We start from the raw sequence: 21,538 nt of genomic DNA, 5'->3' as shown, positions 1-21,538 counted from the left end.
AGATGTATCATCTCAGCACGGTGACACAATGGCTAGCACAACCTCTTCACAGCACCAGGGACCCGGGTTCAATTCTGGCCTTGCGTCAATGTCTGTGTGGAGTTTACACATTGTCCCTGTGTCTGCGTGGGTTTCTTCTGGGTGCTCCAGTTTCCTCCAACAGTCCAAGATGTGCAGGTTAGGTGGGGTTATGGGGATAGGGTGGGGGAGTGGGCCTAGATAAAGTGCTCTTTCAGAGGGCCGGTGCAGACTTGATGGGCTGAATGGCCTCTTTCTGCACTCTAGAGATTCAGTGGTACTATGGTATCAGTTAGGACGATGAGCCTGACGAATATTAATCATGAGAAAGTGACACCACAATGAGAAAGTGACATCACACATCAGCAAGGTGACCAATATCCTTCAGAGACCAATCAGACATTGATCGTACCCCATTTAACCAATCAGGGACTGATCATGGGCTACTTGGGCCAATCAGAACCACAGGATACTACCAGCCATGCGTAGAGGTAGGTACTAGAAAGGGTTAATGAGCTACAATTTTCTGGAGCTCGGTGCACAACACAACAAGAAGTAAGAGGATAGACTTCAGCCAATAGAACAAGAGACAGCTCCACAGTCACCTGGAAGCTGAGAGCTGGTGATCCAGAGTGAACGGACTGATCCACTGCCTTTGTTAATTATTGTGATTTTGTACTTATTACAGTTAACTTAATAAATTCTGTGACAATATTCTTGTACCCGGAATGGTCTGCAACTAGTCAGGAGCTGCAGGTAACTTTCACAACACAGTCTGACGTGTAATTGATTTGAGTGTTACAATTCAGATTGGAGCCAAACCCGGATCTTACAATAGGATCGAATTTCACATTCCTGCACTAAGTGATGGCTTTTGTAAATTCCTTTTACAAGATATTAGAAGGGGAGGAGTTACAGACAGAAATTTCACACCAAACATCACATCAAGATGTGACAGAGTCACTCGATTCATGGGAGCTGAATATCATCGACCTTTGAATTTAGAATGAGAAATGTTTGTCTGTTCTTCTGCTGAAAGAGATTTTTAAACATCACTCAGTGTACAGACACTGAGCCAGGCTCATCCGAGTGAGGCATCACTAAAAAAATCCATTTTATATCTTGCAGCTCACCCAAAGATGGAAATTTCAGCACACATTTCTCCATCTTGTATTTTTTAATGTTTTGTTCACCCGTTAAATATCCTCGACCTCTGGATGTTTCATTACAGAACTCAGCTCGAAGACATCAAAACTTGTATCCGGCCTTGCCTGTGTGCCCCATTCGTCAATTCAACTTTGCAGCAGCTCAGTCCCAGCTTTGGAAACACCTTCATCTTTCTGTGAGGCCCCGACCCCATTGACTGTGACAGGGTTCATACTGTCTCCCTGAGATTGTTGATGTAAAGTCACGTCAGACCCACACTGCCCGATTTCCAATCCAATTTATTTAAAGGTCCTAGAAGCCTGACTCCAGCCTTAAGTGTTGTTCTGATCCTGTCAGTAACATTGTTTTGGAACTCACTCGTACCACCACATAGGCAGTCATCAACATGCATCATAAAGATGCCCGAGAGTTTCCTGCCATGGTACCAATAAAGCACGGCAGCTTCTGCCTTCAGGTAGAGACAACCCGACTTGGACAAAACTGATCTAACTGAGAAGTGCCATACACTCTGAAACATTGAACAAAACATCGTTCAAAACATAGACAAACTTATTGAACTTCTTCAGTCTTCCATACATCTGGCACCTTGGGAGGTTGCAGAAACACTGCCCTCTGGAGGTGATCCCCCAGCGCAAATGCAGCTTTTATGTTTCTTGACTGAAAGTTCCGGGAAAATGTCACGAAAAGGGCCAAAGAAATTTCAAAATTACCTTTCCCACTGTGGGTGAGTCCACTCTGACCTCTTTATCTCCCAAAGCTTCTTCAAATCCCTGTGCCACTAACCTCACCTTGGGCCTTATAAGCGCCATCCGGTTGGACCTTTTCTGTGCAGATCCATTGATGTGATGATGCTGGCTGACCCCGATCTGGGACCTCGGAACACACGCCAAACTCTGTCCAACTGCCTAACTCTTTCTGTTTCACCTCCCGTATGGCTTTATCCCCTCATTTTTCAGCAGCTACAAAACCCTCTTGGTCACGGGGACTTCAGTATCGCCCCCAAACACATCCTTGGTGTAAAACCGACAATTTCCTGCCTGAAATGTTCCAGTTATTGAAATTACATTGAATGAATGTCAAAGAAACAGACCAGAAACAGATCCCTGAAGTTCTGAGGTGTCCCCAGTGGTCAGTCTGACTGAACTAAACACGGGTGGTATAAAACAAACAATACTCACCCCGGTATCTGCTGTCCACTCACCCCGGTATCTGCTTTCCACGGGGACTTTCCTTTAATCAGAGCCGTCAGTGGATCCTGTTCCTGACACCAGGTTGTTGTGGGACAAATATCACTCGGAGTCCAGAGTTGGTTAAAGTTTAGGAATCTTTATTACAAACATGCAGGGAATGCTTCAGCGAACTGAAGCATCTCTGGGAGTAGTTACAATAACACACGTTTATACACAGTACAGGTGCTGCTGTTTTGTCTGTAAGTTAGTGGGAAAGTACAGGACGTCAAGGAAACAACTCAAACAGCTCACTTATTGGCTATAGTGACTTCATCTCTCACACAATACATCTCGGGAAACAATAGCCAGACTAGCAATCCAGAGTCCCAGGGTAATGCAATAGGGATCCAGGTTCGGCAGATGGTGAAATTTGAATTAATTAAAAATCTGGAATTAAAAGTCATCGCTGACCATGAAAGCATTGTCGATAGTTGTAAAAACCCATCTGGTTTCTTTTAGATCCACCTGTAGTGGGGGAATAACACTATTTACCATCCAGGATAAAATAAATGTACTTCAGCCTTTGTGGATCATTCCAGTGGAAACGTGCTCTCCCCCAGGCTCAAAGAGCATCAGCCCACTGGAAGCAAAGTCGTGAGACCGGCCAATCCAGCAGAAAGAAACCCTCCGACCCTCCCACTTCACCAAGTGTCAGAATGAACAAAGTTTGATTTGATTAAATTTATTCACATGCACCGAGGTACAGTGAAACGTATTGTTCTGTGTACAATACAGACAGATCATTTTATGCATGAAAAAACATGGGACATATGATAAATACACAATTTAAATACATAGACATCGGGTGAAGCATACGGGTCATTCAGGAGTCTGGTAACAGCGGAAAGAAGCTGTTTTGAATCTGTTATTACGTGTTCTCAGACTTTTGTATCACCTGCCCAAGGAAGAGATTGGAAAAGAGAATAACCTCGGTGGAAGGGTCTTTGATTTTGCTGCCCGCTTTCCCAAAGCAGCGGGAGGTATTGACAGAGTCAATGGATGGGAGGCGGGTTTGTGTGAGGGACTGGGCTGTGTTCACAACTCTCTGTAGTTTCTTAGTCTTGGGCTGAGCAGTTGCCATACCAAGTGTCATGAGAGTCCCTTTAAGAAATGTTTTTGTCTTATCACATGGCTTCAGTGATGTCATTGTGTGGGTGGAGCTGGGCTGTGGCTCTGGGAGTTGGTTTTACTTTCACTTTGGTTTGGGGCTGTTTTGTGACTCTGTGTTTTTTGCTTTCGCTTTCACATTTTTGGCTGCTGTACTCAGAAAGAGGAGTATTTTGGCCTCTCTCTCTATCTTCATTTTAAAAGCTGTTTCCAGACTGCTTGATAACTTGAAAAGAAATAATTGTTTTCTGGAAGGAATTCAAACCTGCTGTTTTGGAAAGGAAACAAGAGCATCCAAACCAGGTCTTGAGTGCTGTGTGCTGGGCCACACCTTTGAAAAGGAGGTACTGGTTTATGGGATTTTGTTATTAAATTGGAACAGTTAAAGGGGGGAATTTATTAAGGGTTATACATAGATTACTGTAGCTGTGTGGGGTATTTATCTTTGTAATTTATAAAAATGCTTACTGTGTGTGTTTATAAAAATGTTAACTAAATTCGTCGAATAAAGCTTGTTTTGATTAAAAGTGCTTGAGGCTTCTGTTGAATAACACCTGAAAGGCAGCCCTTGTGCTCATCGGAACCAAAATCAATAAACAATTGTAGGTCAGGTGAACCCCATGATATACTTTGGAGTTTTCTAAACTCTGGCCCATAACACAAGCTGTGATGCAGCCAGATAAGATGTTTTCTATGGTGCTCCTGTAAAAGTTGGTGCACCTGTAATAATTGGTAAAAGTCAATGATAATAATCTTTATAATTATCACAAGTAGGCTTACGTTAACGCTGCAATGAAGTTTCTGCGAAAATCCCCTAGTCGCCACACTCTGGCTCCTGTTCGGGTTCACGGAGGGAGAATTCAGAACGTCCAATTCACCTAACAAGCACGTCCTTCGGGACTTGTGGGAGGAAAATGGAGCACCCGGAGGAAACCCACGCAGACAAGGGGAGAACATGCATACTCCACACAGACAGTGACCCAAGCGGGAATCGAACCTGGGTCGCTGGCGCTGTGAAGCAACAATGTGTTACCGTGCTGCCCATGTGGCAATCAATGTGGGCATGCTGAATTTCCTTAGTTTCCTGAGGAAGTATATGTTTCTTGGTCATAGCGTCGATGTGGGTAGACCAGGACAGAATGCTGGTGATGTGCACACCTCGGAATTTGAAGCTAACCATCTCCACCTCGGCCCCATTAATGCAGAAAGGGGTGTGTACAATGCTTTGCTTCCTGAAGTCAATGACCAGCTCCTTACTTTTGCTGACATTGACGAAGAAATTGTTGTCATTACACCATGCCACTAGGTTCTCCATCTCCCTCCTGGACTTTGACTCATCGTTGTTTGATATCCGACTCATTACGGTCGTGTCTTCAGCAAACTAGTAGATGGAGCGGGAGCCAAATTTTGCCACAGTCTTGTGTTTATCATGAGTGTAGTAGGGGGCTAAGTACGCAGCCTTGTGGGGCCCCGGTATTGAGGACTATCATGAAGGAGGTGTTGTTTATCCTTACTGATTGTGGCTATGGGTCAGGAAGTCAAGGATCCAGTTGCAGAGGGAGGAGCCAAGCCCTAAGTTTTGGAGTTTTGATATGAGCTTGGCTGGGATTATGGTGTTGAAGGCGGAGCTGTAGTCAATCAATAAGAGTCTGATGTAGGAGTGCTTGTTTTCGAGATGATCCAGGGGTGAGTATAGGGTCAGGGAGTTGGCAGCTGCTGTGGACCGGTTGTGGCGGTGTGCGAATTTCAGTGGATCAAGGAATGCTGGGAGTATGGAGTTGATGTCTCCAACATCTCGAAGCAATTCATAATGATCGATGTCAAGGCACGTTGACTGCTTCTTCTTTGGCACCGGTATGATGGTGGTCTTCTTGAAGCAGGTAGGAACCTCGGAGTAGGGAGAGGTTGAGGATTCCGCAAAGCCAGTGGGTCAACGCAGGATCTGGGTTCATGACCTGGGTTCTCGTCTGGACCCATCGCTTTACGAGGGTTCACTTTCAAGAAGGCCAATCTGACTTTGGAGGCTGACGGTGGGTATGGGTGTGTCCAAGGCTGCTGGTACAGTTGACAACAGTTTGTTGGTTTCCTGCTCAAAACAAGCATCGAATGCATTGAGTTTGTCGGGGAGGGATGCGCTGTTGCTGAAGATTCTACTCAGCTTTACTTTGTAGCCTGTTATGTTGTTTAAGCCCTGCCACAACCGACGAGAGAGTCCACGTCATTAGTCTGTGACTCTAGCTTAGTCTGGTATTGTCTCTTGGAGTCCCTGATGGCTTTGCGGAGGTCGTATCTAGATTTCTGTATAGATCCGGGTTGCCTGAGTTGAACGCCTCAGACCTGGCGCCCTTGATGTTTGTGTCGCAGTGGTCAAGGATGTTAAGGATGTTGGGGTCCCTTTCGGGACAGGAGATGTGTTGGTGGAATTTTGCCAGCACACTCTTGAGGTTGGCCTGGTTAAAGTCCCCGGCCACTATGCACAAGGCCTTCGGGTATTCTGTTTCACTGTTATTTATAGTGGTGTACAATTGATCAAGCGCCTTCTTCTAATCAAAGCCCCCTCCCTCCCGGCTTACTCACTCTTCCAACTTCTTCCATCGGGCAGGAGATACAGAAGTCTGAGAACACGCACAAACAGACTCTAAAACAGCTTTTTTCCTGCTGTTACCAGACTCCTAAATGACGCTCTTATGGACTGACCTCATTAACACTACACCCTGTATGCTTCATCCGATGCCGGTGCTTATGTATTACATTGCATACCTTGTGTTGCCCTATTATGTATTTTCTTTTATTCCCTTTTCTTCCCATGTACTTAATGATCTGTCGAGCTGCTCGCAGATAAATACTTTTCACTGTACCTCGGTACACGTGACAATAAACAAATCCAATCCAATCCACTTCACTTCCGCCTGGGGTGGGATGTAGACCGCCATGATGATGGCAGAAGTGAACTCCGTGGAAGGCAGTATGGACGGCACTTCACAGTCGGGTATTCCAGGTCCAGGCAGCAGTACTTCGCCAGGGTCGCCACATCCGAGCACCAGGAGTTGACGAGGAGACAAACCCCTCCACCCACTCCAGGTTCAGTCCTGGATGTGGTTAACAGCAGGAAAAACAGCAGAATCTAACCCAACATCACTTGTGAACCCTTTGGTGTCTCAGCATGTTGGACGACTGAGTGAATCCCTCCCCACAGTGAGAGCAGGTGAATGGCTTCTTTCCAGTGTGAACTCGCTGGTGTCTCCGCAATGTGGATGATGTTCTAAACCTCTTTGTACAGTGAATGCGCTGGTGTTCCATCAGTACCGGAGAGCTTTTTGAAACCCACTCCCACAGTCAGAGCATTTAAAGGGTCTCTCATTGGTGTGAGTGACATTGTGGCTCAGCAAGTGATGACCGAGTGAATCTTTTCCCAGTCGGAGAGGTGAACGGGCTCTGCCCGGTGTGACCTTGCTCGTGTTTCATCAGGTTGGATGAGGTTCTAAAGCTCTTTGCGCAGTGAGAGCAGCTGAACGGTCTCTCCTCAGTGTGAATGCGCTGGTGGGACATCAGTAGCTGTGAGCTTTTGAAACCCCTCCTGCAGACAGAGCATTTAAAGGGCCTGCTCTTGGTGTGAGTGACATTGTGGCTACGCAGGCCGGATAATTGAGCAAATCCCTTATCACACACAGTGCAGATGAAGGGCTTCTCCCCGGTGTGAAGTCGCTGGTGTGCCTGCAGGTTGGAAAACTGAGTGAATCCCATATCACACACAGTGCAGATGAATGGCCTCTCCCCGGTGTGAACACGTTGATGTGTCTGCAGGTGGCATAACCGAGTGAATTCCTTCTCACATACAGTGCAGGTGAATGGCCTCTCCCCGGTGTGAACTCTCTGGTGTCTCTGCAGGTGGGATAACTGAATGAATTCCTTCACACAGTCAGAGCAGGTGAATGGCTTCTCTCCAGTGTGAACTCGTTCGTGTCTCCGCAAGTTACCAATGTCAGTGAATCCCTTTTCACACTGAGAGCAGGTGAAAGGCTTCTCTCCAGTGTGACTGCGTTGATGCCTTTCCAACCTGCATGGGGCTGTGAATCCCTTCGCACACACAGAGCAGGTGAATGGCCTCTCTCCAGTGTGACTGCGTTGATGCCTTTCCAGCCCGTACGGGCCTTTGAATCCCTTCCCACAGTCCTCACATTTCCATGGTTTCTCCATGGTCCGGGTGATCTTGCGTCTCACCACGCTGGACGATCAGTCGAAGTCTCGTCCGCACACATAACACCTATACAGTCTCTCCCTGCTGTGAATGGTATAGTATTTTTTCAGGCTGTGTAACTGGTTAAAGCTCTTTCCACAGTCAGTGCACTGGAACAATCTCACGTGGGTTTGTGTGTGTCTCAGTGCTTTTCCAAACAAACTGATGTTTAAAATCTCTTGAAGCAGACAGAATAGACAAACATTTCTCCTTCTAGATTCAAAGGTCGATGATATTTGGTTCCCAGTTCTTGACGGGATATTTAGTTTGAGATATCCACCTCAAACTCCTCTCGTTCTAACTTCCTGCAAAAAGATTTTACAAAAATCATCACTGTCAGTACAGGATAGAAATTCAGAACAGACAATTCTAGTTTCTATCAAACATTGTTAGCTCTCTCTCTTTCCCTCAAATGCTCTAAATCTCGATTCCACACACTCTCCCTCCAGTCTCACTCTGCTGTATCTAATATTCACCCTCCCAATTCTCCTGAAGGCACTGATTCAGGCTGATCGATCTCTCCAAGCTCACTGCTTCCTGTCCTGGACACAGAGGCTGCCAGACAGATATATGTCTCTGTTACTGGATGATAAATGTGTGCAATATACAGACTGGATTCACTTCCTTCCCCTCCCAATTGTTATGAAGGTGCTGATTGGTGCTGATCAACAAATCTAAACTCACAAACAACCTGTACAAGAGTAGAGACTCTCCATTTAAGTATATTTACTGATTAGAGATGGGGTGATTCTGAGGAAGAATTTGATTTAGTCATGGAGTGGGCATGATCAGGAACCCACTGCCCACAAGGATTGTGGAAGTCGAGATGATCAATAATTCAAAATAAAATATGAAGAAAATAAGCTTTCAGGGGAACAGGGATATCGAAGGGGAATGGGACTGACTGGATTGCTGTACAGAGAGTCAGCATTGACTTGAGCTACCAAATGGATTCTGTCAGTGCTGCAATGACTGTATGACTGGAAATATATAATGTAGGTACAGTACTATATTACAAAACTAGAAATAATAATACATGTATTTTGTTACAGAACCATCAATAATATATATAATACATTCCATATAACACTAGATATATCTCTGTCCGATATAAAAAAATTTAAAATTCATTTACGGGGTGTGGATGTCGATGATGAGGCCAACATTTATTGCCCATCCCCAGTTGCCCTTCAGAAGGTGGTGATGAGTTGCCTTCTTGAACCGCTGCAGTCCTTGAGTTGTAGGTACATCCCCTGTGCTGTCAGGGAAGGAGTTCCAGGATGTCGCCCCAGCAACAATGAAGGAAGGGTGATATATTTCCAAGTCTGTCTGGTGAGTGACTTGGAGGTGAACCTCCAGGTAGTGGGGTTCCCAGTTATCTGCTGCTCTTGTCCTTCTAGATAGTAGTGGTCATGGGTTTGGAAGGTGCTGTCGGAGGAACCTTGGTGAGTTACTGCAGTTCACATTGTAGATGGTATACATGGCTGCCACTGTTCGTTGGTGGTTCGGAATGGGGAGCAGTCAAGCAGGCTGCTTTGTTCTGGATGGTGTAGAGCAGCATCTTGAGTGTTGTTGGAGCTGCACTCAACCAGGCAAGTGGTGATTATTCTATTACACGCCTGACATGTGCCTGGTATATGGTGGACTGGCTTTGGGGGTCAGGAGGTGCGTAACTCGCTGTAGTCTTTGGCCTGCCCTGGTGGTGACCATATTAATATGGCTAGTCCAGTTCAGTTTCTAATCAATGGTAACCCTCAGGATGTTGGTTGTGGAGGATTCAGCGATGCTAATACCACTGAAGGAGATGGTCATTGTCTGGCACTTGGTGCAGCACAAATGGAACTTGCCACTTATCAGCCAACATCTGGACACTGTGCAGGACATGCTGCATTTGGACATGGACTGCTTCATTATCTGAGGAGTCACGAATGGTGCTGAACATTGTGCAGTCATCCACAAACCCACTTCTCATCTTATGATGAAAGGGAGGTCATTGATGAAGCAGCTAAAGATGGTTGGGCCTAGGAGTGTGCCCTGAGGAACACCTGGAGCAGAGATGATTGACCTCCAACCACCACAACCATCTTCCTTTGTGCCAGGTATGACTCCAACCACTGGAGAGTTTTCCCCGATTCCCATTAACTTCAGTTTAGGTGGGGCTCTTTGATGCCATAGTCGGTCAAATGCTGCCTTGATACCAAGGGCAGTCACTCTCACCTCACCTCTGGCATTCAGCTCTTTTGTCCATATTTGAACCAAGGCTGTAATGAGGTCAGGAGCTGAGTGACCCTGGTTGGACCCAAGCTGAGCATCTGTGAGCGGGTTTTGCTGAGCAAGTACCACTTGATAACGCTGTTAATGACTCCTTCCATCACTTTGCTGTTGGTGGAGTATTCCGACAGGGAAGTAATTGGTTGGGTTTGATTGTCCTGTTTACTGTTCCCTTTAATGTCAGCCATCTCCTGGGGAAACCAGCCCTTTAATTGTGAACATTAGGAAACAGACCATCATTTTTGCCAGACAAATAAATGTGTCAAGCCGAGGGAGCAAAGGATGTCAATGTCTTTCAGACAGCCAGAGAGAGAGAGACCGCCACGCTCTCCAGAGTCTGCACCCTCCCTGGATTCACTTCCTTTCCCTTCAGTTGCTGCAAGTGACCAATTGAAGGTCAGAATGAGACAATAAATGGTAAGAGGAAGAAAAGAAAGTGTTTTACTCACAGATGTTGCAGACAGGAGGAAGGTTCAGTCTGTGTGCAGCTCAAGCTCACCCAGGGTTGGCGGAACAACAGCTTTGCACGGCAGAAACCTCCATGTCCAGCTTCCGCATTGAGACAATGGGGGAGCTCTGATTGGTGGAGGAGCAGAATCTTTCCGGTCCTCCAATCTTCCTATTGGTCAACACCTCAGCAGTAAGGTCAGCGGAAGTGAGCTCCACTTCACATGCGCAGCGTCCCCTTCCCTTAGACATGCGCAGTCCCGGGTTAGAGGACGGGTGGATCATCGACGGCCGGAACTGTCAGCCGGTTGCCTGGAAACCTTGTCTCGAGGATATGTGGGGGAAGGGGAACAATGGGTGGGGGCGGGACTCCCGCCTCTGCGCGCTGGGCAGTGACGTCACCTCGGAGCAGACTTATTGATTAAGAGGACGTACTCCTTTGTAATGTCACAATGTGGAGGTTGGACAATGTGTTTCAGACTAAAACTTCCTCCTCTGGGCAACATCTGGGAGCAAATCAATGTCTCCCCCTTTCATAAGGTCATAAAATATAGGAGCAGAATTAGGCCATTCAACCCGATGAAAAATCTGTCTAACTCCTTCCTAAATGTACTCACTGTCCCAGCTCCACCACACTCTGGGGTAGTGAATTCCACAGATTCACAGCCCTTTGGGAGAAGCAGCTTCTCCTCAACTCTTCAGATTTTCCTCCCTCTTTTTTAAAATAATCTTTATTGTCACAAATAGGCTTACATTAACACTGCAATGAAGTTACTCTGAAAAGCCCAACTTCCTTTTCGACCACACACGGAGAATTCAGAATGTCCAAATTATCTAACAGCATGTCTTTCGGGGCTTGTAGGAGGAAACTGAAGCACCCGGTGGAATCATAGAATTTACAGTGCAGAAGGAGGACATTCAGCCCATCGAATCGGCACCAGCCCCTGGAAAGAGCACCCCAGCCCAGCCCACGCCTCCACCCCAACCCCGTAACCCAATCAACGCACCTAACCTTTTTGGACACTAAGGGGAATTTATCATGGCCAATCTACCTTTTATCATGGCCAATCCACCTAACCTGCACATCTTTGGACTGTGGGAGGAAACTGGAGCACCCGTACAAAACCTACGAAGACACAGGGAGAACATGCAGACTCCACACAGCCAGTGACCCAAGCCGGAATCGAACCTGGGACCCTGGAGATCTGAAGCAACTGTGCTAACCACTGTGCTACCATGCCGGCCATCTTATCCTAAGACTTATCCTTATCCTAAAGTTCTTATCCTAAGAACCTCTTGTTCTGGAATGCCTGAAAGACGTGCTGTTAGGTGAATTGAACATTCTGAATTCTCGTTCAGTGTACCCTAACAGGCGCCAGAATGATGCGACTTGTAACTTCATTGCCGTGGTTTAAAAAAAAATTTAAAGTACCCAATTCATATTTTTCAATTAAAGGGTAATTTAGCATGGCCTGCATATCTTTGGGTTGTGGGGGCGAAACCCATGCAAACACGGGGAGAATGTGCAAACTCTGCATGGACAGTGACCCAGATCCAGGATCGAACCTGGTACCTCTGACCTGGGCTTGCAGAATTCTACCAATTGTCCTGGCTTGAGACAATTCACACCTCTTTAACCTGTGATTATCCCTCTCTCCAGTCACTCAGTCTGGACCTGTAAAGATTAATTACCTGCAAAGACTCGCATTCAAAAGTAACGTCTTGTATCATTGACTTTCTCTATGTATATGTTTCTGGAACCCACCTCTTCATTCACCGGAGGAAGGAGCTGTGGTCCGAAAGCTAGTGATTCGAAACAAACCTGTTGGACTTTAACCTGGTGTTGTAAGACTTCATACTGTGCTCACCCCAGTCCAATGTCGGCATTACCATATTAAAGTAAAGGGGCAAAGTGGCAGCCCGGTGGCACAGTGGTTAGTGCTGCTGCCTCACGGCGCCGAGGTCCCAGGTTCGTTCCCGGCTCCGTATGGAGTTTGCACATTCTCCCTGTGTTTGCGTGGGTTTCACCCCCACAACCCAAAGATGTGCAGGGTATGTGAACTGGTAATGCTAAATTGCCCCTTAATTGGAAAAAATAAATTGGGTACTCTAAAAAAAAAATTTAAAGTAAAAGGGCAAAGTCTATTTATTGTTTAAGGGATACATTCCTAATAAAAATAGTGTTTATCCATTATTGCTTCTAGTTTTTTGCAGTAAAAGATATAAAACCTGAAGTTTTTGCCTGATGACTCTTTAATTTGTTCACTGGGTTTAGAATTTATTTAAAGTTACTTATCTTTTCAGAAATCTTAAACAGTTGATTTAGAGCTACAAGTTTCAACTTCCCATTAAGCCTAAGGCAACTTCTGTCTCTCTATTGCCCATGTCAATGACAGCCCAGTAACAGAGCGGAGGACTGGATATGCCGTCACTCCCTGTAGGAGCTGGAATCAGTAGAAAGAAGAACCATAGTTTCTGGTTGAGCTTTGTGTTATCTGTCTGACCATGATGACCATATATAAATAGCTAACCAGGTAATATGTTGTGATGAGGGTTTAGAAACAAACCCTGGGTAGACCAGTTCATTGAAGCTGTGGGCTTGTCAGCTGTACAGTGAAACCAGGCATCCAACAGCCACAGAGACCTCTAATATTGGACACTGGGTTTAACCCTGTTCTGTATTAAACAGACCTATCTGATACTGGCGGTGATATAGTTAATCTGACCCTTCATTCAATTCCAAAAGTGAATAACATTGATTCAAGCACAGTGATTACTCTGTTAATCTGTGAACAAAGTGGTGTCAGTTCATGCAGATCTCTGTCTGAACTCAATTTCATTACTTATTTTTGTTACTGACTGGTCTAGTGTCCAATCTAAAAGGACGGTAGCACAGTGGTTAGCACAGTCACTTCACAGCTCCAGGTTCAATTCCCGGCTTGGGTCACTGTCAGTGTGGAGCCTGCACGTTCTCCCCGTGTCTGCGTGGGTTTCCATCGGGTGCTCCAGTTTCCTCCCACAGTACAAAGATGTGCAGGTTAGGTGGATTGGTCGTGATAAATTGCCCTTAGTGTCCAAAAAAGATTAGCTGGGGTTACTGGGTTACGGGGGTAGGGTGGAGGCATGGGCTTAAGTAGGGTCTCCTTCCAAGAGCCAGTGCAGACTCGATGGGCCAAATGGCCTCCTTCTGCACTGTAAATTCCATGATTCCTTCTCTGACACAGCTCAGAATAAGGATGTTTGATTTGTGTTTCCTGTCTGCAAAGCCTCTCTGCTCATCGCCTGGGAAAGGTGATTACAAAGGACATCGCTGTAAGTAAAGGGTAGAAATCCAGAACTGACAATTCTAGTCATCAGAGAACATACTTTTCCCTCTCAAACTATAAATCGCTGTTCCCCACACACTCCCTATTGATCATTGATCGAATACATCCTCCTATCACATTACCATGGGCACCTCACCAACAGAGAGACAGGAAGGTGCTGGAGGATGGACTGGAAATGGGGCTCTACCAATCAGGGCATGAGGTTTGGGACGATGTGTGGGGATGGGGGGGTTATGGTATCGTGACCCACAGGGTTCAGCTCTCATGTCCAAAGCAAGGAGTCATGGGAACAGGGTACAAAGAGAAACAATTTGGATCCTGAACATTGTGAACATCCTTTTACTCTGGCTGTCTTTGACCCTCAAGTCATTCTGTCTTTATCATCTTGTTTGTTTCATTAATTAATATTTATTATAAAAATTTTGATTTTTCGGACTTTTCATGATTAGATTGATGCACTTTCGGGAAAGTGGGTGAGAGGGGTTGACAGGCTCTTATTAAAAATAAACTTAGAGTAGCGAATTATGTTTTATCCAATTAAGGGGCAATTTAGGAGAGCCAATCCATCAATCCTGCACATCTTTGGGTTGTGGGGGTGAGACCCACGCAGACACGGGGAGAATGTGCAAACTCCACACGGTCAGTGACCTGGGGCTGGGATTGAACCCGGGGCCTCAGCGCCATGAGGCAGCGGTGCTAACCACTGCGCCATCCCTGACAGACTCTTTTATCAGAAAGTGAGTCCCTCCAATGTAATTGGCAAAGGAGCCAGAGAGAGAGATGAGATTTTATTTTTGACACATTAAGTGTGTGTGATTCTCTAATTTTGGAGATGCACTCATCCAGGTAACTGGAGAGTGATCCATCACACTCCTGACCTCTGGATAATGGATAGGCTTTCAGGAGTTCGGAGGTGAGTGACTCACAACAGGATTCCCAGCCTCTGACCCATCCTTGTAGCCACAGTATTTATATGGCTAGTCCAGTTCAGTTTCTGGTCAATGGTAACCCCCAAGATGTTGATAGTGGGGTAAATGGGGTGATTAGATTCTCATGAGGGAGGTGGTCATTGCCTGCCATTTGTGTGGCTCAAAGTTACTTGCAGGACTGCAGAGCTCAGATCTGATCCATTGGTTGTTGGATTGTTTAGCTCTGTCTGTTGATTGCTGCTTTTGATGTTTGACATGCAAATAGTCCGGTTTCATTCTTAATAACACTCCTGCCTCGCAGTGCCAGGAACCCGGATTCAATTCCAGCCTTGGGTGACTGTCTGTGTGGTGTTTGCACATTCTCCCCGTGTTTGCATGGGTTTCCTCCATCGCTCTGGAGTCCTCCCATAGTCCAAAGATATACAGGTTAAGTGAGGTTATGGGGATATGGCGGGGGAATAGACTGAGGTAGCTGCTCTGGGTATGGTTGGTGCAGTCTCGATGGGCCGATTGGTCCCCTTCTGTACTGTAGAATTCCATTCTATGGAATAAACATCCTTGCAGATTCTTACAGCTTTGTGGCTGGGCCATTTCAGAGTCAACCACATTGTTGTGGATCTGGAGTCACATGTAGTCCAGACCAGGGAAGGAGGCAGATTTCCTTCCCGAAAGGGCATTAGTAAACCAGATGGGTTTTTTCACCAACAATGGAGAAGATCATTAGACTTTTAGTTCGTGTTTTTAATGTATGTATTTTATACCAAATACAATCAATTATACAAACAACAACCAAATACCGTTGGCTTTCAAACAGTTTCTCATTTTCCCCCTTTTCCTCCCTAAACTACCCCAACATCCCTTTCACAACTGACCAGCCCCCCCCCCCCCCCCCCCCCCCCCACCGGGCGACAAACATCCTTAAATAGAGACAGAAAGACCCTCCGTCTTACGCAGAACCCTCTTCACCCTCGGAGAACCCTTCCCCAACTGCAGAAATTCCGCCAAATCCCCCAACCATGCCGATACCTTCGGTGGGGCGACCGACCTCCAACCCAGTGAGATTCGCCGCCGTGCAATCATAGTGGTGAAGACCCACTTCCCCTCCAGCAGCTCTGGCTGATCCGAAACACCAGAAAGCCCCACCTCGGAAATCAATGGCCAGAATCCCCCAACTTCGGGCACACCCAAAACATGTGAACACGATTGACAGGCCCCCTCCTGTACCTCTCACATCTGTCCTCAACCTCAGGGAAGAACCCATCCATACCAGCCCGAGTCACAAATGCAAAAAACAACATAACATTTACAAAACTTGTATATACACGTCGAGACAGAAATTTAGAAGGATTCCCAAGGCAGCGGGAGGTGTTGACAGTCAATGGATGGGAGGCGGGTTTGTGTGATGGACTGGGCGGTGTTCACGACTCTCTGAAATTTCTTGCAGTCTTGGACCGAGCAGTTGCCAGGCAAGGCTGTGATGCAATCAGATAAGATGCTTTCTATAGTACATCTGTTAAAGTTGGTAAGAGTCAATGTGGACGTGCCGAATTTCCTTAGTTTCCTGAGGAAGTATAGGCGCAGTTGTGCTTACAGCAGAAGCCATCCCCTGTCATCACTCGTGAACTTGCTGGTGCCTCACCAGGTATGTTGACCGAGTGAATCCTTTCTCACACACGGTGCAGCTTAATGGCCTCTCCCCGGTATGAAGACACTGGAGTGCCTGCAACGTGGCTAACTGAGCGAATCCCTTCCCACAGACCGAGCAGGTGAATGGTCTCTTCCCAGTGTGAACTCGCTGGTGTGCCTGCAGATTGGGTAACTTAGTGAATTCCTTTCCACACACAGTGCAGGGGAACGGCCTCTCCCCGGTGTGAATTTGTTGGTGTACCTGTAGGTGGGATAACTGAGTGAATGCTGTCCCACACTGAGAGCAGGTGAATGGCCTCTCCCCAGTGTGAACTCGCTGATGTGCCTGCAGGTTGGATAACCGAGTGAATCCTGTCCCACAATCAGAGCAGGTGAATGGCCTCTCCCCAGTGTGAATTCGCTGGTGCGTCAGCAAATAGGCTCAGGTTCGAAATCTCTTTGTGCAGTGAGAGCAGCTAAACGGTCTCTCCTCAGTGTGAATTTGTTGGTGTGTCAGCAGTTGGGATGAATAACTGAACTCCTTTCCACACGTGGAGCAGGTGAATAGCCTCTCCGTGTCGTGGACTGGCTGGTGCCTGTGTAGGTTGGATAACAGAGCAAATCCCTTCCCACACATGGAGCAGGTGAATGGCTTCTCCCTGACGTGGACTGACTGGTGTGTGTGCAGGTTGGATAACAGCGCAAATCCCTTCCCACATGTGGAGCAGGTGAAAGGCCTCTCTCCAGTGTGACTGCGCCGATGAGTTTCCAGTGCAGATGGGAATCTGAATCCCTTCCCGCAGTCCCCACATTGCCACCGTTTCTCCATGGTCCAGTCACGCTTATGATTAAAACCTTCTGAAGCAGAAAGAAGATAAACCTTTATCCTTCTCGATTCAAAGGCCGATGATATTCAAGTCCCGGTGAATTGAGTGACTCAGTCAGATGGAGACGTGAGGTTTGGTTTGAGATTGCTGTCTGGAATTCTTCCTCTTCTAATATCCTGTAATGGAATTTACAAATGTCATCACTGTCAGTACATGCTAGAAATTCAGAACAGACAATTCTAGTTTCTCTGGAATATTCTTTCCTCTCTCATTCCCCAAAAGGTGTAAATCTCCATCCCACACACTCTCCCTGCATTCTCACTCTGCTGTGTCTAGTATTCACCCTCCCAATTCTCCTGAAGGTGCTGATTCAGGCTGATTGACAGATCCATGCTCACTGCTTCCTGTCCAGGACACAGACATCTGAAAATATTTGTGCAGGCTGCCAGCCTAACGGAAATATGTAACTGGACTAAAATTGTGTTTAATGTACAGGATTGTTTCAGATGGTTAAGATACAGGGGGCTGTGATTGATCACGATCTTGAACTTGCTGCCAGTGAGGGACCTCAAGCAGAGCTGATCAATAATTTCTAACTGAAATTGGATGGATGCTGCAGGGTTACAGAATGGGACCCACTCCAGACTGACAGAATTGGTCGACATCAACTCGAGTTGTCCTTCTGTGCCACAACGACGTTATGACTGGAAATCTGTTGGGTGAAAATATTCACGAATAGACCTTTCTGGTGAGCAAGAGAAGCAATGTATTGTTACAGAGCTCTGGGAGAAGAGTCCCAGAACCCGTGGAAACATCTTCCCGTTCGAGCCAGGGCTTACGCTGGTTTAATATACAGTTTCAAAAAGTGGAATTAGTTTGTGTACTCATTTACATGTAGCCAATCGATTCCCCTATTTACACATTCAGATCACATTTCTCCAATCAGGTCCTTACACATTAGGTTTGTAATTGATAATGTGGAAAGATGTGTCATTTGAAACATGGAAGTCTGACAATACCTGATTTAAGAAACATGAGAGGATGCAGGGAAAGACCCCACGAATGGTTAATAGCAGCTGCAAAGAGCAGGATTATAAAATGCAGATTCCTTCTTCCAAACAGACTTAGCAAACAGACAGGATTTTTGTAAGCATCTGGAAAAGCATGGATGAGGGTTTCACTTGAGTTAGGTGATAAATGTAAACCTTTCAAGTTATAACCAAGTGGATTTTTAGCATACAGCTAAAAGCAATGTTTCACACCTTCATTGAAATTAACTATCTTAGTAAGCAGCTGGAAAGGAAAGGATGAGATTCAGTTGAATTTGGTGACAATACCGTGTGAAATGTTGCTAATATCAGGTAAATTAAAGAAAATTGGAGACTATCAGTCTACGAGAAACATAATTTAAAGCTAAAATCAAAGTGAAAATTATGAAAATTATGGGGACACAATTGGAAAATAAAACTATAGAAATGACAGGGACCAAGATTCACACCCCTCTTGAAATCAAAGCATTTTGAATATCACGAAGGAACTTTGAACATCACAAAGGAACTTTGAACATCACAAAAGACGATGTAATCAGATCTGAGGGCTGAGGTCATGCCCAAAATGAATACTTAGTCGTGAGTTAGAAAAATTCAGATTAAAGGTACCTTTTACAATCCAAGTGAAATAAAAGTTACTTTACAATAAAGACATAAAAACTTAATAACTGTTTGAAAAATATATAAACCCAGAGACCAGAGCAGGAACTACAAGAACCAGAGGGAGGGAGAGAGAGAGAAGGGACAAGAGAAGCAAGCAGAGTCAGCTTACAGTCAGCTCGGTCATGGGACAAAGCAAGGTAGCCGAGCTAAAACAGCTAATACATCTAAGGAAGACTAGAATTTAAAGAGGAGGCAGAGTCAGCTCAGAGACAGCCAGCAGAGTCAGCTCTCACAGCTCGGTACGTGGGAAAGATAGGACATAGCAACCAATGGAGGGATGCTTTTCTAATTGGAGGGCTGTGACCAGTGGTGTTCCACAGGGATCAGTGCTGGGACTGTTGCTCTTTGTAGTATATATAAATGATTTGGAGGAAAATGTAACTGGTCTGATTAGTAAGTTTGCAGACGACACAAAGGTTGGTGGAATTGCGGTTAGCGATGAGGACTGTCGGAGGATACAGCAGGATTTAGATTGTCTGGAGACTTGGGCGGAGAGATGGCAGATGGAGTTTAATTCGGACAAATGTGAGGTAATGCATTTTGGAAGGTCTAATGCAGGTAGGGAATATACAGTGAATGGTAGAACCCTCAAGAGTATTGAAAGTCAAAGAGATCTAGGAGTACAGGTCCACAGGTCATTGAAAGGGGCAACACAGGTGGAGAAGGTAGTCAAGAAGGCATACGGCATGCTTGCCTTCATTGGCCGGGGCATTGAGTATAAGAATTGGCAAGTCATGTTGCAGCTGGAAAGAACCTTAGTTAGGCCACACTTGGAGTATAGTGTTCAATTCTGGTCGCCACACTACCAGAAGGATGTGGAGGCTTTAGAGAGGGTGCAGAAGAGATTTACCAGAATGTTGCCTGGTATGGAGGGCATTAGCTATGAGGAGCGGTTGAATAAACTCGGTTTGTTCTCACTGGAACGCAGGAGGTTGAGGGGAGACCTGATAGAGGTATACAAAATTATGAGGGGCATAGACAGAGTGGATAGTCAGAGGCTTTTCCCCAGGGTAGAGGGGTCAATTACTAGGGGGCATAGGTTTAAGGTGAGAGGGGCAAGGTTTAGAGTAGATGTACGAGGCAAGTTTTTTACGCAGAGGGTAGTGGGTGCCTGGAACTCGCTACCGGAGGAGGTAGTGGAAGAAGGGACGATAGGGACATTTAAGGGGCATCTTGACAATTATATGAATAGGATGGGAATAGAAGGATATGGACCCAGGAAGTGTAGAAGATTGTAGTTTAGTCGGGCAGCATGGTCGGCACGGGCTTGGAGGGCCGAAGGGCCTGTTCCTGTGCTGTACATTTCTTTGTTCTTTGTTCTTTGTTCAACCGAGCTAACCAGCGAATACATCTAAAGAAGACCAGATTTTGAAAAGATTGATTGTCAAGTTGGGCCTGAAGGTCCCTTCAACCAACCAGAAGGATCCAGAAGCAAGATCTTTTTACTTTTCTGTAAAGACAGTGATTGCATCTTTTAAAAGAAAAAATATATAATCATAAAATAACTTAAAAGTTTTAATCTGAAATAGTGGTTATTCCAAAGTCTACTTTACTTACTTTACAATGCGGGACCCAGGATCGATACTACTAAGTGGTAAGTAAATGAAATCTTCAGTGAAGGTATGGGTTATACCGGGGGATAACTTGAAAATATAGTTTGACCTGAATAGCACCCACCGAATCCCTGTTCACTATTTAGAATGTCGGCCCTTTTTGGTATAGGGGGACTTCTAAGAATAGTGGTGAGTTTTCAACAACAGGTTACATTGTTCCAATCAGCTCTTTACATTTGTGATGACATATTGGTCATGGTGTCTCAGGTAGTGATGCACAAAGAGGGCCTCTTCCTCTTTTGGTTGCTATTTTGAGTTTGGTCACTCGCTCCTGTGGTTGTGGAGCAATGGGTCAGTTACATACACAGGATGCACCTGGTCAGGGGACACTTGTTTTCATCAAAGTTTGTGTTCAGCAGAATTCAGTGTTCATACTTTCGAAGGTGACAGGGTGTGTATTATACGGCCTTTGGGGCATGCGGCTTCACAGATGTTCCGTATCTACACCTTACCTGTAGCTCATCAACTACCCTTCACATGGAGTCCTCCGCACATTGCTCGATATTTCTGTCATCTTTGTTGTTGCCAGGTGCACATATCAAAGGGTTCAATGTTCCAGTCTCATCGTCTGTCACTGCGCTAGCAACAGGCATCATCTGAGCCACCATGACTTTACAGCAAGTATTAAAACATCCAATAATTAAACAACATATTACAAGGACTATGACTCGCCCATGTGTCAGGTATGATCACCAGGATCCTCCCGGTAACCAATCTAACCATCCATTCCCCGGTGATTCGTGTAACTTTTTAACCTCCTGGTGGATACGATCCGCAAGGTTAGTGATGTTCTCCGAACTGTCAGGAATATAGGTACAACATTTGGAGCCAATTCTGGTGCAAGTCCCACCCTCACTAAGCAGGAGGTAATTTAGGGCCATTCGGTTTTGCAGGGTCACTGTCCTTATTGCTACCATTTCGGTGCTTATCTCGATCAGTGCCTCGGTAGTATCGTTTGCCACTTCTTCCAGAATGTTAGCGACCTTTCGTAGTTCTTTTATGGCAAAGGCCACTCCTATGGTGGTGGTG

At 45.8% G+C, this 21,538-nt stretch overlaps 1 long non-coding RNA gene across 1 annotated transcript; it reads right to left on the bottom strand.

Moving 5' to 3' along the window:
• Nucleotides 1-2,491: 2,491 nt before the first annotated feature.
• Nucleotides 2,492-10,578, bottom strand: LOC140420565 (uncharacterized). Its single transcript, XR_011946448.1, has 3 exons — nucleotides 10,479-10,578; nucleotides 4,302-8,063; nucleotides 2,492-2,879 (listed from the first exon to the last, which is right to left on the bottom strand). It is a non-coding gene; the product is annotated as an uncharacterized lncRNA (long non-coding RNA).
• Between the last annotated feature and the right edge of the window lie 10,960 nt (nucleotides 10,579-21,538).

This window comes from Scyliorhinus torazame, chromosome 5, assembly GCF_047496885.1.
Source record: "Scyliorhinus torazame isolate Kashiwa2021f chromosome 5, sScyTor2.1, whole genome shotgun sequence".
Classification (NCBI taxonomy): Eukaryota; Metazoa; Chordata; class Chondrichthyes; order Carcharhiniformes; family Scyliorhinidae; genus Scyliorhinus; species Scyliorhinus torazame.
This window is presented reverse-complemented; position numbering and strand designations above follow the sequence as displayed.